The sequence below is a fragment of the Microtus oregoni genome, unplaced genomic scaffold (assembly GCF_018167655.1).
Source record: "Microtus oregoni isolate MIOR12 unplaced genomic scaffold, Mior012 000008F_ref0000371, whole genome shotgun sequence".
In the NCBI taxonomy this organism is placed as follows: Eukaryota; Metazoa; Chordata; class Mammalia; order Rodentia; family Cricetidae; genus Microtus; species Microtus oregoni.
In genome coordinates, this window is record NW_024543067.1 from 22,671,614 (window position 1) to 22,686,941 (window position 15,328).

The following is a 15,328-nucleotide window of genomic DNA, read 5'->3' on the forward strand; positions in this document are numbered from 1 at the left end:
TGTGACGTAGCCACAGCCTCCCCTAGAGCAGACGGGCGATGGGCGTGGCCTTGTGATGCTCCGCCCCCAACCCGAAGGTCGCGTCGGGAAGAGGGCAGGGCTGAAGGCGGCGGTGTGGGGGAGAGGCGGCTCCGAGGTCCGCCGCACAGCGTGACGTCTGGTGAACGCGGCTCCGGAGCCTCGGAGAGGGCGGGACCAGGGCCTCCCAGTACCGTTAGGCCACTTACAGTGGAGGACGAGCTAACGGGACAGCCGCACGAGCCAACCACAGCCGGAGCTCTCAGGCTGGACCTGGGTGGAGACTTCAGGCTCTGCGGTTGCAGGTGGGTGAGCTGCGGGGGTCTGAGAAAGAGGGCAGTGGAGTCTTCTGGAGGGGCAAGGGGCCAGCGACCCCCGGCCTCGGTGCAGCCCGTGGGCGCTCCGAAAAGGGAGGATGTACAGTAAGGAATCTCCTGCCCCCGGGAGTTGTGCATGGCGAAACGACCCTCCCCGTACCTCCCTATTACCCCAAGCCCTCCGAGAGCCGCCTGGGTGCAGGCCTTTTTACTTTCACACGAGTTCCGCAAGAGTTTAAGTCACGGCTCCTTGCACCTTAAGTCCGCATGCTGTTCTTAGACTTGACACAAAGTCACAGGGGTGCTTTCCTGTTTCCTTGGTTACTCTTGTAAATAGATGTTGGCGGCTCTTCTGTGAACGTACACTTGAGCAGAGACTTCCCGGAGTCCGAGTCCAAGGAAAAGTTGGTCTCTGGAGATGAATATGGACGCTGCATTTGATGGTAGATAGGTGCCATGATGATTCAGCTTATCCCCTGTTAGGACTATTGCTTAAGACGAGCCTCTCCGCCGACGCAAATAATTCCAACCATACCAAATTAGACCGAATGCCCATGTTTAGTGCATTGTTTTTGGGTGGCTCCGGGAAAGCATGGAGAGGGGAATAGAGGAAACAGGTGACCACGTGAAACGAGGAGACCACATCTTAATTCTCTGGGGTGCAGTTTAAGTAGCCTGTGGGAGTGGACTTGACCTTCCCTGTAGAGGTGGGCTATAATATTCCAGACTCTTTGTATAAAGGGGTGTTAGGGAACTGGGGTGATGTTTTTGACCAAACATTTGTAATATTATAATGGGAGCCTCATCCCAGGCCCTGGATTCCGTCTTTGGAATACTGGGCAGGAAACTCCATTTCAAGCCCCCTCCCCTGGGAGTTGCCTTAGTTCATACTCCACTCCAAGAAAGCCTGCCAAATGGTGACCCCCAGGGAGGGTCAGGAAAGCCCGCAGTCTAGTTTGGTCTGATTGGAATTATTTGCATTGGCAGAGAGGCCCATCTTAAGAAATATTCCTAACATCCCACTTAAGACTGCCAGGAAGGATCTGGAAAGGCCAGCAGTACTCTAATCTACACAGCCACTGCCTATTAGTTATGTACTCTTGAAGATGGCTTTAGTCTGATCCTACTTGTTCCCATTAACATTTTTGTGATACGACATGCCCCCTCGACTTGGGTTTTTTGGAGTGTGTACTTACAGACTGTACTATCTTGATACAGCATCTTGCCTGTTAAAAGCATGAATGGGATGCTATTTAAGAATTGAAGAGAGTTCACAATGCGACACGGTATCTGCAGCATACAGAAAAAGCTACAGTAAGCAATGTGAGGATGAATAGATAAGTAAGCAAGTACTAAAGCCCATGATAGTAAATATAATTCACTTATATTTCTGCTTTGCGTCTTATGTAATTAAGCATCGTATTGCAGTGTATCATAGCCTGTGTTTTTAATGATAGTGTGGGCAGCTTGAGTAGGGCTAAACAGGAACATGACTAGGTTCATCAGGACTGGAAATGATGGAACTAGAGTATTGTCAAACATATTTTTCTGGATAAGGAGTAGAAAAATACAGTGGTACCTAGGGGAGAATAAGAAGTCAAGGGATGGACTATTCTTATTTTGTTTGATGTGATTTTAAAGAGGAGAGTTCTGGAATATGCATGCTATGAAAAGTGTCTTTTATTGGGTGTGGGTTTACAAGGTCAATGAAATAAAGAAGACTCGGAGGCTCTCTGGAATGAATTTTTAGCCTTCCCAGCTGCAAGTGGGTCTCTGGCAAACTTACCCCTGCTGCTTTGCAAAGGGCTTTTTTTATTTGTTATACAATTCACACCTTAAGTAAGTTAATTTCTATATACTAACACCTCTTATCTATGCCCCCCAAAGAGACAATGACAATGCAAATTCCCAAAAATCACAGGACAGTCTCAGTTTGCTGAGGTCTCCTGTAACCAGATTTTGCATAGGCTTTAATCCCTTCAGAAACTCTCAGATAAGATTTACATACTTCAAACAGAAGGTAGCAGTCACAAAAGACAGATCAAGGCTAATACTAATATTTCGGAATCAAACCAGCTACATAACTCTGCAGAAACTCACCACAGTGTCTAGCAGAGAAGGAAAATTTGTGTGTGTGCTGTAGAGCTAGAGGTCTGATTACCATTCTAGCAATCACTTTAGAGTCGTGGATACTGTTGCTTTTTATCATGTCCCTGGGCTAAAGATACAGCTTAGTAGGAAATGTCTAGCTCTTTGTTGTCATACATTTTTAAAATGCCTTCCACAATAATAACTACTCTGTAAATATACTAACAAATAATCTTCCTTCAACTTATCTGTCACTTATGAACTAGAAATTTTCTAAGAATGACAATAGCACCAAAATACTGCCATGTTTTAAGTCAGTGGTTCTTGATGTTAGAATCACAGCTATTTTACCTGCTCTCTGCTATCTCTGTCTCCTAGGAATTGTACTGGCCACCTATAATTTTCTAAAACTCGCTTTTCACTTGAGGGCTTTATATATTTTCTCCCACCAGTGATTTAACTTTTTGTCATTTAGGTCTCAACAAGCACATCCACAAAAAGGCTGTAGTGTGTAGTTGATGACAGCAAGGGCTCCAGAGTCTTACTATCTGGGTTTACATTCCGGCTTTCCACTTACTCATTGTATGTGACTTGGATTAGTACTTGAATTAGCAAAACTTCATTTCCCCATCTATAAAGTTAGGGATAATAATAGTATTTGCTTTTATAAGTAGCTAGAGGAGTTAAAAAGGATACAAGACATGCAAAGCAAGTGGCAGCACATCCTAACTGGAAGATAAAAGGAAGGAAGGAAAGAAGGAAGGAAGGAAGGAAGGAAAGAAGGAAGGAGGGAAAGAAGGAAGGAAGGAAGGAAGGAAGGAAGGAAAGAAGGAAGGAAATATGATGGGGGAGAGTCTTCTGGCTTGTGTTAATTTCATTGGTTAAATAAAGAGACTGCTTTGACCCTTTAATAGGACATAAACTTAGGTAGGCGGAGTAAACAGAACAGAATGCTAGGAGAAAGAAGCTGAGTCAAGGAGTCGCCATGATTCTCCTACCGGACACAGACGCAGGTTAAGATCTTCCCTGGTAAGACACCTCGTGGTGTTACAGGGATATTAGAAATGGGTTAGATCAATATGTAAGAGCTAGCCAATAAGAGGCTGGAACTAATGGGCCAGGCAGTGTTTAAAAGAATACAGTTTCCATGTAATTATTTTGGGTATAAAGCTAGCCGTGCGGGCAGCCGGGTGCTGAGAAAGTAGCCCGCCGCTATTAACACAACAGAAATAAATGCAGGAAGTATAGTTGTATGTCTGCCATATTCTCCAAAACAGCTCTAGTTCCTACTCAGTACTTGTGATGGTTGTTCTTGGTTGTCAACTTAGGTACATCTGGATTGAGCTACAACCCAGAAATGGAGGGCACACCTGTGAGACATTTTCTGCTTGGTTTAAAGTGAGTGAATCAACTTCTTGTCGGGATGTTTGAGGCAGGAAGGCATGCACCTTTGATCTAGATATTGAGTCAGAAAGATGCACACCTTTAATTTTAGTCTTAAGGTGGGAAGACAGCCCTTTAATATACTTCATACCTGCTTCTGGATGCTTATATAAGGACATAGAAGAAGGAAACTTTTGCTTTTTGCCCACTTGCCTTCACCTTACTTGCATGCCCATTCCTTCACTGGCATCGGAGAATAGTTCTTTGGGGATTCCAGCATATCCAGAAGACCAACTGACACCTCCAGCTTGTGGGACTGAGCTTTCTTGGTACTGTAAAATGGGATGAGTGAAGACCATGACAGGTGATAGAATATACCATGCAGAGAGAGCCTGAGTGTGGAGATAAAGGGAAAGGGAAGGGAAGAGAAAATGGGAGAGACAAGGAGGGAGGAGGTGAGAAGCAGAGAGATCTGCATCTTCAGAAGAATGATCTGGAAGTGAAAGTGGGCAGAGCTTGACTCCTACAGGAATCTTTGCACCTGAGCACAAGCCAGGACCCTGGGCTGGCCAGAATACAGCCTGGGTACATTCTGTTAGATGACAGGCCAGACCAGCATAATGCCTGAATTCTAACATTTGGACTTCCCATTCACAGCTAGCCATTGTTGGATTAGCTGGACTGCAGCCTGTAAGTCAATCCAATAAATGACAGTTATGACATATATTTTATGTATATATTGCAAATGTAATATGTTATGCATCATGTATATATCATACATATAAAACATAACATATACATATAATGTATATATTATATAGATAATATATCATATATGTACACATTACATATATTAGAGAGAGAGAGATTCATTCCCTAAGTTCTGTGACTCTAAAGAACCCTGACTAATACAGTACTTTTGTTAACTAACTTCTATCATAAACTCCATATTTACATCCCAATGACTGGAGGCTCTAGTGAAACAAAGCCCAGATAAGGTTAAACCCAGCCTAGCTTTAATTAATTTTACTTATTTCAGGTAGCACGTGCATGCTTTTATGTTACTACTTTATAACAAGAAACTGTTGTTAAGCCTAATTCTTTAGCTTTTAAATTTTTAAAATGATTATTGTAATTTCAGTATAGTCTGTTTGAAAGTTACTTCCATAACCACTTAGCATATGTGTTCTTCCGCATAGTAGTTAATGATAAAGGAATAGCACATAGTGTATGAATTTGGAATCTGGCTTTAAGAGGCAGCATAGAATGATCCTTGTATATAGGAAGTTGATGTACAGTATTGCCAATTAACGCTCAGCCTGCTATATTTAGTGAGTTCTTCCAGATGCCTCTGGCTGTTCTCTCTATCTTAATTGCAGTAAAAACCTAAACCATATTGTAGAGTGGTGAAGTTGGTAATTTTTTAGCTGCACCCCCTCAAGTGGATCTGGTGCAGAAAACTGGGGGATATGTATGAGTGTTTGACACCAGATATACAGAAGAGGGGTGCAGTAAAGAAACTGCTGACATAAGCACTCTGCAGTGTGCTCAAGGGGAAAGTGATTTTTTGGTCTGTTTTGTTTTGTTTTGTTTGTGTGTTTTTGTTTCTTATTGTGCATAAGAGAGAAAATATATAGAGGCATCTTCCAAAGTTAAAAGCAGAGAGGGGAAGGGGTAGACTGGACATGGCTAGTGAAAAGGGGATACTAGCCAGAGACAGAGAATAGACAGAGCCCAGAATAGTGAGAACAATCAGGTTATAGGGGTGAGGAATATAAGCGTTACAGCTCAGGTAGAAGGTTATCCTGGCAGTCAGGAGTTAAGGAATACCACAAAGTCATAGCAAATAACAAACCTCACACAAGAGATTTATTGGGAGGGAAAAACCCAGGAGGGTGGCTGCCTCTGCTAGGACAAAAATAAAAAGCAGAGAACTGAGAGGAAGGCAAGACTTATATAGACTTTCTTTGGGGAAGGTATTTGGGGGCGATGGGACCTTTTCAGGATGAAGCTTTCCAAGGTGGGCATTGGTGACATTGGTGGGATTTCACGTCTAGAACTTGGGCTTTTTACTCTGTAGGGTGGAGCCTCGGTGCAACTGTTAGGACAATTGGAGTGTTCTGTGGGTGGAACCTGACAGTTGGAGGTCCTAGGTGAGCGGCCTGGCCACTCCTGTTCCTCAAGTGGCTTACATGCCCCCCCCCCATTTTTTATTATTGATAAACAATCAGGTTATGGGAAAGAGGGGTGATGTTATCAGTGTACTACTTCCTGTTGGATGGGGTATTGAAGTCCTTTGGGCAAACTTGATCTTAGCCATCAGGGAATAATTGGGAGTCATTGACCTGTCGCTCTGTAGCTAGGGACCTGTAATCCTGCATTAAAAGTTTGGTTAGAAATCTTTTGAATCTGTTGTTGAAGAAATCTAGACAAGAAGTTTGTAGGGTGGGGTTCGACTAGTATAATTAAGAAAAGGAGGAGAAAGGGGTTAAGAAGGGCAGTATCCAAGACCATATTATACTTCTCAGTGATCCACCAGCCAGAGTCATCGAACTGTTTCTTATATTCTGGAGATCTATCTGGAATTGTCAGCGCTTGTCTCTTCCTATACCTGATTGGTTGACATAGAAACAACATTGCTCCTGAAGAAGAGACAAGGGACCACCTCTTTGTGCTGTTGGTAAATCTCATCCTTGCTGACTTTGTAGCACTTATGGTGGCGAGTTAGTCTATTTGGCCCTGGAGAGTAAAGATGATCAGAGCTACCCATTGGAGATCCTGGATGAACTGAGAGGAAAATGTATGGTAAATAGCTGGGGAAGTAGTCAGTCGTGCTGTTCCATTGGTGACACTAGTGGTTGGACTCAAAACTGCAAAAAAGGGTAGGAAGTTAACTGCTTATTTTCATCCCATGCAGCTATAAACCCTGTGATGGGAATTGGCAAGTTCTTCACCATATACTGTAATAACATTTCATTTGTATTTTTAATAAATAAAGCTTGCCTGAAATTCAAAAAGTAAAACAGCCGCACTGATCACCCTTACAGACCAATAATGTCTCCAGAAGTTCCTTTATTGTATAAGATTGTTTTGGCTATCCTGGGTTTTTTTGTTTTTCCATATAAAGTTGATTATTGTTCTCTCAAGGTCTGTGAAGAATTTCGTTGGGATTTTAATGGGTATTGCCTTGAATTTATAGATTGCCTTTGGCAGAATTGCCATTTTTACTATGTTGATCCTCCCAATCCAAGAGCATGGGAGATCCTTCCATTTTCGGGTGTCTTCTTCAATTTCTTTCTTCAAAGACTTAAAGTTCTTGTCAAATAGATCTTTCACTTCCTTGGTTAGAATGACCCCAAGATACTTTATGCTATTTGTGGCTATCATAAAAGGTGAAGTTTCTCTGAATTCCCTCTCTGCTTCTCTATCCTTTGTGTTTAGAAGGGCTACTGATTTTTTTGAATTGATCTTGTAACCTGCCACATCACTGAAGTTATTTATCAGCTGTAGGAGTTCTTTGGAAGAGTTTTTGGGGTCACTAATGTACACTATCATATCATCTGCAAATAATGAAAGTTTGACTTCTTTCCGATTCTTATTGCTATTGCTAGAACTTCAAGAACTATGTTGAAGAGATATGGTGAGAGAGGACATTCTTGTCTTGTTCCTGATTTTAGTAGAATAGCTTTGAGTTTCTCTTCATTTAATTTGATGTTAGCTGTTGGCTTGCTATATATTACTTTTATTATATTTAGGTATGATCCTTGTATCGCTAACCTCTCCAAAACCTTTATCATAAAGGGGTGTTGAATTTTGTCAAATGCTTTTTCAGCATCTAATGAAATGATCATATGTTTTTTTTTCTTTCAGTTTATTTATATGATGGATTACATTGATAGATTTTCGTATGTTGAACCAGCCCTGCATCTCTGGGATGAAGCCTACTTGTTCGTAATGGATAATTTTTTTAATGTGTTCTTGGATTCTGTTTGCCAGAATTTTCTTGAGAATTTTTGCATTGATGTTGATGAGTGAGATTGGTCTGTAATTCTCTTTCTTGGTTGGGTCTTTGTGTGGTTTTGGAATCAGGGTGACTGGAGCTTCATAAAAAGAGTTTGGCAATGACTCTTCTGATTATTTGAAACACATTAAGGAGTATAGGTATCAGCTCTTCTTGGAAGTTCTGATATAATTCTACATTAAAACCATCAGATCCTGGGCTTTTTTTTTTTTTTTTTTTTTTTTTTTGGGAGGTTTTTTATGACAGCTTCTATTTCCTCACGACTTATACGTCTATTTAAATTGTTCACCTGGTCTTGATTTAATTTTGGTAAATGGTACTTATCTAAAAATAAGTCCATTTCTTGTACATTTTCCAACTTTGTGGCATATAAGCTTTTGTAGTAAGACCTACTGATTCTCTGAGTTTCCTCTGTGTCTGTTGTTATGCCCCCCTTTTCATTTCTGATCTTGTTAATTTGCATGTTCTCTCTCTCCCTTTTGATTAGTTTGGATAAAGGTTTGTCAATCTTGTTGACTTTCTCAAAGAACTACCTCTTTGTTTCATTGATTCTTTGGATTGTTTTCCATGTTTCTATTTTGTTGATTTCAGCCCTCAGTTTGATTATTTCCAGTCTTCTACTCCTCCTGGGTGAGTCTGCTTCTTTTTTTCCTAGAGCTTTCAGCTGTGCTGTCAAGTCTCCAATGTGAGCTTGCTCCATTTTTTTTTATTGATAGGTTTCCATTTTTTTTTTTAATGTGGGCACTTAGAGCTATGAAATTTCCACTTAGCACTGCTTTCATAGTGTCCCATAGGTTTGGGTATGTTGTGTCTTCATTTTTGTTGAATTCAAGGAAGACTTTAATTTCTTTCTTTATTTCTTCCCTGTCCCATGTTCAGCTTCCATGAATTTGTAGGCTTTTTTGGGGTAGAATTATTGTTAAATTCTAACTTTATTCCATGGTGATCCAATAAGAGACAGGTGGCTACTAATTTTATTTTATTTATTTATTTATTTTTTTTTTGTATCTGTGGAAGCTTGCTTTGTTACCAAGTATGTGGTCAATTTTTGAGAAGGTTCCATGAGATGCTGAGAAGAAGGTATATTCTTTCCTATTTGGGTGGAATGTTCTGTAGATGTCTGTTAAGTCCATTTGATCCATTACCTCTCTTAAGTCTCTTATTTCTCTGTTAGGTTTCTGTCTGATTGACCTGTCCATTGGTGAGAGAGGAGTGTTGAAGTCTCCTACTATTAGTGTGTGGGGTTTGATGTCTGCCTTGAGTTCTAGTAATGTTTCTTTTACATAAGTGGGTGCTTTTCCATTAGGGGCATAGATATTCAGGATTGAGACTCCATCCTGATGGATTGTTCCTGTTATGAGTATAAATTGTCCATCTCCATCTCTTCTGATTTATTTTAGTTTGAAGTCAATTTTGTTAGAAATTAGTATGGCCACACCTCCTTGTTTCTTAGGTCCATTTGCTTGATAAACCTTTTCCCCAGCCCTTTACTCTGAGTAGATGTCTGTCTTTGTGGTTGAGATGTGTTTCTTGTAAACAGCAGAATGTTGGATCCTGATTTTGTATCCAATCTTTTTGCCTTTTTATAGGTGAATTGAGTCCGTTGATCTTAAGTGATATTAATGACCAGTGGTTGTTTTTTTTTTTTTTTTTTTTTTTTTTTTTGGTTTTTCGAGACAGGGTTTCTCTGTAGCTTTGGAGCCTGTCCTGGAACTCCCTTTGTAGACCAGGCTGGCCTCGAACTCACAGAGATCTGCCTGCCTCTGCCTCCCGAATGCTGGAATTAAAGGCGTGCGCCACCACCGCCCGGCAATGACCACTGGTTGTTAACTCCGGTTATTTTATTTATTTATTTTTTTGGTAGTAGAGTTTGTGTGTTTCCCTTCTTTGAGTTGTTCTGGTAAAGGGTCGCTAGATGTCTGAGTTATTGTGGGCATTGTTGGATTCCTTGGTTTGTGATTTTCCATCTATTACTTTCTGTAAGGCTGGATTTGTGGCTACATATTGTTTAAATTTGTTTTTATCCTGGAATATTTTGTTTTCTCCATTGATGGTGAATGAAAGCTTGGCCGGGTATAGCAGTCTGGGCTTGCATCCCTGGTCTCTTAGTTTGTGCAGCACATCTATCCAAGACCTGGCATTCATGGTTTCCATAGAGAAGTCAGGTGTAAGTCTGATCGGTTTACCTTTACTTGACCTTTTTCCTTTGCAGCTCTTAATATTCTTTCTTTATTCTGTATGTTTTGCGTTTTGATTATTATATGGTGAGGGTTTTTTTTTTTTTTTTGATCCAGTCTATTCGGTGTTCTGTATGCTTCTTGAACCTTCATAGGATTATCCTTCTTTAGGTTGGGAAAGTTTCTTCTATAATTTTGTTGAATATTTGTTCTGGGCCATTGAGCTGTAATTCTTCTTCTTCTACCCCTATTATTCTTAGGTTTGGTCTTTTTATTGTGTCCCAGATTTCCTGGATGTTTTGTGATGAGAATTTTTTGGATTTGCTGTTTTTTTTTTGATCAGTACATTTATTTTCTCTATGGTGTCTTCAGACTGAGATTCTTTCTTCTAGCTCTTGTATTCTGTTGGTTATGCTTGTCTCTGTCATCTCTGTTCGTTTACCTAGATTTTCCATACCCAGCTGGCCCTCGGTTTTTGTTTTCTTCATTGCCTCCATTTCAGTTTTTAAGTCTTGAACTGTTTCCATTATCTGTTTGATTGTTTTTTCTTGGTTTCCTAGGGTATCTTTTACGGATTTACTCCATTCTTCATACTTTTTGTTATTCTTCTCATCCATTTCCTTAAGGGAGTTTTTCACATCCTGTTTAAGGGACTTTATTGCTTTCATAATGTCATTTTTTTCCACTTCTTCTGGATTAGGGTGTTCAAGTCTCCCTGTTGTATGTTTGCTGGGTTCTGGTGTTACCATGTTGTTTTTCAGATTGTTGGAGGAATTCTTGTATTGACACCTGCCCATCTCTTCCATCAGATGCACTCCAATGGATCTTCTGGTACAGGATCAGGGCCCCTTGCTGGCCAGGGACCCCTCTGATGTATCTTCTGGTACAGGGTTAGGGCCCCTTGATGGCCAGGGACCTCTCAGACGAAAGGCCTAGCTTGCTGCTCGCAGGCTTAGTGAAACCAGGGACAGGACTCTTGGAGTTCGAAGGACCCCACAGACAAAAGAGTGAACTTGGGGGGAGGGGAAGGTTGCCGAGCCAAGAATCCCCTGCAGCAGGAGGTGGAGGTGCTGTGCACTCCCCTCCGGCTGGGCGGGTGCACACTCACCCCTCTGGGTGGGTAGCCTCAGTGCAGGAACAGGAACTCCACCTTTAATCCCAGTAGCCACACTAGTTTGACATAGCACCAGGTGGTAGTGATGCACACCTTTAATCCCAGCCCTAGAGATGAATATAAGATGGGAGGAGACAGCTCTCACAGACAGTCTTATTCTGAGATTCCTGGAGGCAGCATCACCATTTTGGACTGAGGTAGAGGTAAGAGATAGTGGATGGCTGTTTTGTTTTTGTGACCTTCATATTGAACCCCAATTTCTGTCCCTGGGTTTTTATTAATTGTACTACAAGGTATCACCTCTAGTTTGGAAACAGGAGCTTCAAGGCACAAGTCCCAGACCACCCAGCAGGCAGGCAGTGATAAATGTGGGTGCCACAGAGAATTGAGGCACAGTAAATGTTTGGGCATAGGAGCTGGGTGATAGTATTAAGAATTAAGGAATTATTGCAGTCTGTCAAGTCCAGTGTGCCCACAAACCATGTTCCTAAAGAGTTAAAGCAGTCTGTGATACTAAGGAGAGAGATGGGGAATAAAGGGTGGTAGTGATATTTGGTTTAGAGCAGTTAAGAATTTGTGAGAAAGTCTAATAATGACTAAGGCCACAAAAAAATGGTCATAAGTGTGACCCAGCAGGGACACAACCAGTATTCTCCAAAGCAGTCAGGCAGATCATTATTCAATAGCTGCTAAGTAGAGGTTAAGGTTTGAAATGAGAGGGAGGTGTGATTAGTGTCATCAAAGAGGGATGTTATTAGGGATGTAAGGACCTCTGAGGACCTTTGGACTACTTCTTCTACCTGTCTATACTTAGGGGTTGAGAGAATGGAAGGTGTACCCTCTATATTTTGATTTTACTTAATGGGTGACTGTGATAAATGCTGCAGTAAAGTTTACCAAGACTCCTGGATCCCATCTGGGGTATTATAAATAACATTAATTAGAATATAAAAGATTGGTTCTTTTGCATAAAAGGTAGAATACTTTTATGCATCATATCTCTTACAGGACCTATAAGAACATCCTTCATAAGTCTCTGGCCAACATCCACAATAATCTCTAGTTTGGTCATAGAGAGAGCAAGCTCAGGGGACAGATGTTTTAGACATCAATTTAGGTTTCAATAGGGACAAGTATTTCCCTTTGGCAAGATGCTTGTGAATAATCTCAATACCCCACCATGTGAGTGGTCTTCTTGAACAATTAAATATAGGTTTCCTAAACCTTTGAAACATTAATATAACAGTAGCGTGGGGTGTTCGGGAGAAATCTGCAACAGTTTTTGTTACCTTAAATCACTTTCTGTGCCTTCAGAACCTTCATTTACATGCCTTAAAATACTTTCTTATACCTTCAGAACTTAAACTTTTGTATCCTCAGATGTTTATACACTTTCTTAGACCCTCGGAACTTACTGAAGCTTTTGTATTCTTAGACATCCATAACACTGTCTTCAACCCTCATTGCAAATGGAATGCATTTTCACTAGTAGCTTCACTTGGGCTCTCTTTAGGAACTTCAGTCCTGCCACATGGTGCCAAGTCTCAGTTTCTCTCCATGACCCCTTCATGTCTTTTTAAAACTACTACCACCTAGTTGACTCATATTACAAAGTTTGGTTAGAGTATGAAGTACTTTCCTGTATGAATACATGGAGGTACAGCTTTAATATTTTATTAAACAAGTATTGTTTTTTAAATCTGATCATAAACCCTGTTTGATGTGGTTTTTTAATTTTTATTTTCAGGACAGGAATTATCACACAGAAATAGAAAAAGTAAGCACGGGGGTATGTCCCGGCAAAGGAAAGATAAACAAGGAAGTTATAGGGAACTGAATCAGCCTTTGGTAGCCTGATATAGATTCCTGACCCTATTAGGACAAGCTCTTGATTAAAGGTGGGGGGGGGTCTGTTGAACAATAAACATCTATATGTAAGAGCTATCCTTCTATATCTTAGGAAGAGAAAGAAGAGAACAATTTTAGCTATAAAAAAATTTCAGATCATTTGTTAGTGCAGTGGTAGAAGTTGCCACCACTGAAAATTAAACATGCCAATTTAGGTCACCAAATTTTTTAAGACCAAGAAGTTTGTAGTATCAGAGTGAGATTTTAATAAACCGAAGTCTGTGGGGGAAGAGAGGAAGGGTCACAAAACAAACTCTGCTGGAGGGAGTTTCTGTAAACTCCAAGTGGGAGCTGGAAGGCAAGAGAGAATTCTGTGCAGGGGGGCATAGAGAATCTGTGACTTCCAGAACAGAGCCGGGAGAGAATAATTCAGAGGCTTAATAAGTTAGGCCTGGCCAAATAGATGTGGAATATTCCAGAACCCTAGGGTAGGACTGTCCAGAAAGTTGAATGGAAAGATGAGTGTCCGGGTCAGTCCAAGTAAAGGCAAAGGTATTTCTGGCTGGGGAACAAGAGGTATGGAAAAGAGGTCTTTGGGGCTAGGATAGAAAAGTGGGAGGTATCTGAAGGAATGTTAGAGAGGAGAGTATAAGGGGCTACTACTATGGAGTAGTACTAAGGAGAACCACTGCAGAGTTGATTAGTCAGAGATCCTGAAACAAATGGTAGGTTCCATTGTCATAATCTCCCCACCGCCACTACCGCGTGTCCCAAGAATATGGATGTATGAAAGGAGGAAGAAATGGGCTACAGAAGATTCTTAGAGGTCAAAAATAAGAGGCTTAAGTCCCCCGAGACTGTGCAGAGAGAGTGGGTATGGATCCTTGGTGATATTTGGTGTGGTTTCATGAGACTGTTTCCCTGCTCTGGCAATAGAGGAACAAGAAAGAGAGGTGGGTTCCTAAAACTCCACTAAGTAGGTAGTCCCAGTGTCTACAAGAGAGCTAAGTCACCCTGATACTATATCTAGCCAAGGCTTCCAGTCAGAGATGGCAGTGGTCAGACCAAGGGAGCACAGGCCTCTCTCAGTTGTCCATTGCCAGATCTAGAAGGTCATCTGAAGGGCCAACTGGGCTTGATGCCCCCATGCCTCAAGGGACATGAGACCAGTAAATACCCCATGTACCCTTCTTGATGCACCTTAAAGATGGTTCAAGTGATTTGCATGGGTTCAGACAGGCTTGGGTTTTGTGACCGTCCTAACTGCCTTTGAAACAGGAACCCTGAGGTTCAAGGGGTTTGGAAGATCAGGGAGCCTATGTGGTTGTTATTGGCCCCTTGAAAGGCTTTAGCCAGAATCAGTATTTTTGCTTTCAGGCTTTTTCATCTCTCCCCTGGTACACCTCAAAAGCCATTGCTAAGACTTCTACATGTGGAATCATGGGTACTTTCTTTAGATGTATAAATTAGGCCCTAATAGTAGGAAAATTCTGGGGAGAAGTGTATTATAAGGAGTTGTTTTTCATCTAAGGTCTCAGATCCAGGTTGGTATATTATGAGGACCTTTGTAAGTCAGTGTAGGAATTGAGATGGGATTTCATATTTGTCCTAAATGACCACTTGGATTTTTTCATGATTTACCACTTTAAGGGAGGCCTTGTGAAGACCAGCCAGGATGCAAGTTGCAAATTAATCTCTAGCAAGGATGCCCCATTTGTTTACTGTAATTCCATTCAGGGTTGCTGGTTGGTAACATCCTCAGTCCTGATTGGGTGGGCAGCCTGTTGCTGAGGAGGGAGATGGGGATGCTAGAGAGGCTGGAGAGGAAGGTGAGGGACTGTGGGCTGAGGCTTGTTAGTGTGATTGAAAATAGTGGCATCATCTGGTTTAGGCCGCACAGCTAGATGAAGTTTTTTTTTCTTGGTTGGCTTATGTCATGTGGGCACTTTTAATCAAGCTGGGTATGAGTGACATGACGAAATCATCCTTTCCAACCCTAGAAAATATGACTATCAGACACCCAAATGAGGGGACAACAGCTAAGATGACAGCAAGCCACATGTTTCTTTTAAGATTACCTATGTATAGCTTTTTAACTACCAACTCTGGTGTTATTATGATGGTAAAAATAAAATGGTTCCGTTCCCTGGGTGGGGGGCAGCAGGCGACTGTGGGTAGTTTAGGGCAGTGGCAGGTAGGAAACCACAGGGGTTCAGCCAGTTTTACAAAGAGCCACAGTATCTGAGAGACAGAAACGGATAGACACACTATGCAGAGAAAATGGGTATTTATTTAGTGGGTTATGGAAGGGTTGGGAAAAGGGGAGAGGAAGGGAGAAGGGGAAGAGCAGAGAGAGAGGGGA

General features: G+C 41.5%; 1 protein-coding gene across 2 annotated transcripts in view; it reads left to right on the forward strand.

Moving 5' to 3' along the window:
- The first annotated feature begins 110 nt into the window (after nucleotides 1-110).
- Kbtbd3 (kelch repeat and BTB domain containing 3) overlaps nucleotides 111-15,328 on the forward strand; it is a 42,978-nt gene continuing 27,760 nt past the window's right edge. The window contains exon 1 of one of the 2 annotated variants that reach the window (XM_041656678.1): nucleotides 111-323. The gene's annotated coding sequence lies outside the window, so the exon portion shown is untranslated. Of the gene's footprint in view, nucleotides 441-15,328 lie in introns of both variants that reach the window. The other variant, XM_041656679.1, reaches the window with a different exon arrangement.